This window comes from Patiria miniata, unplaced genomic scaffold, assembly GCF_015706575.1.
Source record: "Patiria miniata isolate m_02_andy unplaced genomic scaffold, ASM1570657v1 HiC_scaffold_27, whole genome shotgun sequence".
Lineage (NCBI taxonomy): Eukaryota > Metazoa > Echinodermata > Asteroidea > Valvatida > Asterinidae > Patiria > Patiria miniata.
Genome location: NW_024037066.1, coordinates 4,240,977 through 4,244,730, shown reverse-complemented (window position 1 = coordinate 4,244,730; position 3,754 = coordinate 4,240,977).

Here is a 3,754-nt window from a genome sequence, read left to right as displayed (position 1 = left end):
ACCGTTTTGAACAAAAGACCCAACTCCCGAGGACTGGAAGGATCTGTTGTTCTCCCTTTGTGTGTCTGTCCTCGGGGTTATGTAGAACAAGTACAAAAGTACGTCCAAACAACCATCCTTTAAAAACTGGCCTTTTTTTTGTGTTATTCTTGCGAGAACCATGCGAGAGCGAATTTCGGGGTAAACATTTTGACTCAAAAATCGAACTGTTGAGTGCTTCCGTTAGTTGTGAATCCTACCTAACAGTGGTTGCATTCGGCGGACGTACGAGAAACAACATTTGTGTATTGGTGCTGTGTGTGACACACACACGTAACGTGTATCCGGACACAGCTGAAAGCATGCTGCCACAAAATCTCTGCCACGTCCCATACGAACAACAGGTTTTTTTCTCGGGAACGGTAAGACATCAGGTTAGTTTCCTTTCAACCAGGCCTTTGAAATTAGTAAACAATCCAAAACATCAAATTTTCGATGATTTCATGCCTAAAGCACCTTTAAGACTGCTCTTATTAGTGCATGCATTATTATAATGAAGCAAACGCCAGTCGTTTTCCACATTCTGTGTTTTGTATTTATAAATCCTGCACATCTCTGGACTTTGTCTATTTGTTGAGTCCTGACCCGTCTGATTCACCGTGGCAACGCATCCCGGGAAAATACGGCTGTACAATCTCTTGTGTGCTCATGAAGGATGTGTTACACACACCAAATTTCCGCTAGGAACTCAAATCTCTGGTTAATCATTTACTTTGAAATTTAATGCCAGTTCGGCAGAAAAATATGAAATTAAGAAAGGGAGTGATTTATTTTATGTGTCGTATTTCAGCTGGTACCGGGTACTCTACATGCAAATTTGATTTTGTGTAAATTTGATTTTGTCCTGATTTTGTGCGGGAGCTTGGATACATTTTTTTCCCTACGTTTTTGATGAAAGTGAGAAAGATATTCAAAGGGTATGCTGCAGTAGAATAGAAGAAAAAAATACATTATTTCTTATTTCTCATGTGATTGATTGTCTTCTGAGAAGCAATCTAAATTTAATTCAACTGAGACATCTAAATCACATTTTAAGACATCGGTATCTGATTTTGATTTGAAATTCTGTATAAATTTGTATTTTTTTGTACACACACGTTTGTTTATGGTGTAAATCAAGGATTTTTTATTGTTCCTCTTCACTTTTCCTTTGTTTATACTCTAACTTCTTTGCAACAGTTCTCATTGGTTTTGGACACGTTTTCTAAGCAAGGTCCTCCTCGATTTGGTTCCTGTCCTCAATTCATTGATGATGTTGCATGTGTGTGATCTGATACACCGTGCCCTCTGGAGACATGCACGCAATAGGGAACAAAAGTTTGTACGTCTCCACAGGGCAATTTCTATAGATGAATACATCTCCACAAGGTTTTCACGAAAAAGATATGTGGATTTTAATCAAAAACTAGGAATTTCCAAGGTGGTTTGATCTGTCGCAAATGGAAGAGTTTTTAAAAAGGGATATTACAAATGTAAGTCCGAATTTCAGCAAAGGAAATTAATTCTGGTTAAAATAAGAGCATTTTGAAACTACACTTTCAAACTCGAAAACTTTACTACACGAGAACAAAGAAATGTCTCCACAAGGATATAAATTTCAGTATGCGTGTCTTCGATTTACACCATAAACAAACGCAATGTAACTTACATGTGTTCAACAGAAAGACATTGGTATCTGATTGTGATTTGAGATTCTTTACTTGTACATGCCAAGCCTCATCCCGCTCTGAAACTATCAGGCCGCGCTTTAAAATCCCAATCAATCTGATTTATGATTCATTTTCCTCGGTCAAAGTTGCTCGGGCTGCTGCGTGATCGTTCAAGTCCAAATGCTGAGATGAGTTGAACACATAACACTCCGTCCCTCCTCATGATGTAGTGTACGTACACGTACGTCGGATGCCACAGCGAGATGCGTCGGCCTTAATTCATCCTTGAGGACAGGAAATTAAAGGACCGAGCACAGCAGACAGTGTTTATAGGCCCTGGCATATCGACAATCAACACACACCTGGGTCCCTTTCGAGTTTTTCCGCTAAGCACAAATCAGTTGAAAAACAGCCATAAGCCAGTGAGTTATAGCCGTGTCCGAATTACTTAAAGCTACAAGCTCTTTAAAGCTGCAAGTCACTTCCCATAGACTGGTGTGTAATTTCGAGCCGTAGCCAAGTAATAGTTGGACATGGCTTTTAGCTAAAACCCTAACCGCCCTGAATCCTTCAAATTCCTCTTTGCCAAAGTGGAGGAATTTGGAGGATTGAGGTTACATGGCAAAAGTGCGTTACTGATTTTGTAGGATGCACTTTGTCAAGGTCTTGGGCCGGACCTTGTGTTGTTTATGCTCAGCCATGCATAAATATAGGCCTGGATTATGCTTGAAATCCGTACTGCTCCAGGATGTCACTGGCCAAGCCTCAACATATTGACAGTCACTGCCGCAGGATTTTGCAGGATTCAGGCAACACCATGATCCTTGCAAAAAGGCCTAGGGAGTTTATAGGGTGCTTTTCAGCTCCATGATATTGGCTTTTCAGCTCCAAAATACAATGGAGGGGCCATTTGTCTGGAAAGATATTTTTGTCACAAAGCAGGATTTTTAATTTACACTACTGGGAGAAATGTGGACACATTTTTATGGTGCATTTAAGCAAACAAATCTGCTGTAAAATTAAACATGACACATGTACCCCGGTACCGTAAAAACATGTAGGTGTAAATTACATGTAATTTTATTACACTGAATCAAGCTAAACCCAAATGGTAAAACCTGCATTCAAATGAATCCAATTTGATATTATTTCTCAAAATCAATTAACTGCGCTCCCAAAGAGAGGTTTTTGATAACCAGTGCATACTTGTGATTTTATTATACTCTTCACCCTAAGCATGCTCAATTCAACAAGATTCTGCATTTAATTCAAATGAACCCTGCAGCCGCCGTGCCGGGTTAGGGTTAAATTAAATGAAATTATAGAAAATGTTAACACCATTACATTTTCATGCAACATGTATAAAACATTTGTAAAAAGTTCCGGTATATTGATTCCAGTTTATTTTAATGTAAAGCCAAACTGATCCAAAATGCATTACACGCACTGTTTAATTAAGCACGCTTTAATTCCTCACTTAATTAACGCCTCGATTAAAAACTACAAATGAGCAAATTTACAGAGCAGCTCAACAGCGGAGAAGCCCCGTGGCGTTGAGTTATAGGATTAAACACTGCTCCGTAATTGATTTGTATTTTCAGGGTCTGACTGTTGCAGGAAATTTAAAATGCCTGACTTTTTTCTGCTGGTTGGACTCCCCAGCGTTTGGAATTAATGGCATTTTTATTGCCCTGTAATATTAAAAGTAATTACAGAGGATTGTTCTACGTGAACCTTGGGAAATTTTGGGCAAACAACATATGGCTGTCTTTGTAAATTTTACTGGAATTTGGAGATGATATTTTGTAAGGGGATTTTGCAGTGCGGCAGGTTTTAGCCATCAAGCCGTCTGACCATACTTGTTCATTTTCTTCTCTAGTACTACTTTGTGAAGGTAGCTGTTCAAGTCGGAACATTTAAGTTGCGGTGAATCGTCTGGAAATCAATATTAATCGTGCATTTACACACACCGTACAAATGCACATGAGGCCTACAGGTACATTTGTTCACATGCTCGTCTAGGCAACAGCATGCTGTACAAACATTATGGTAATGAACATGCACTA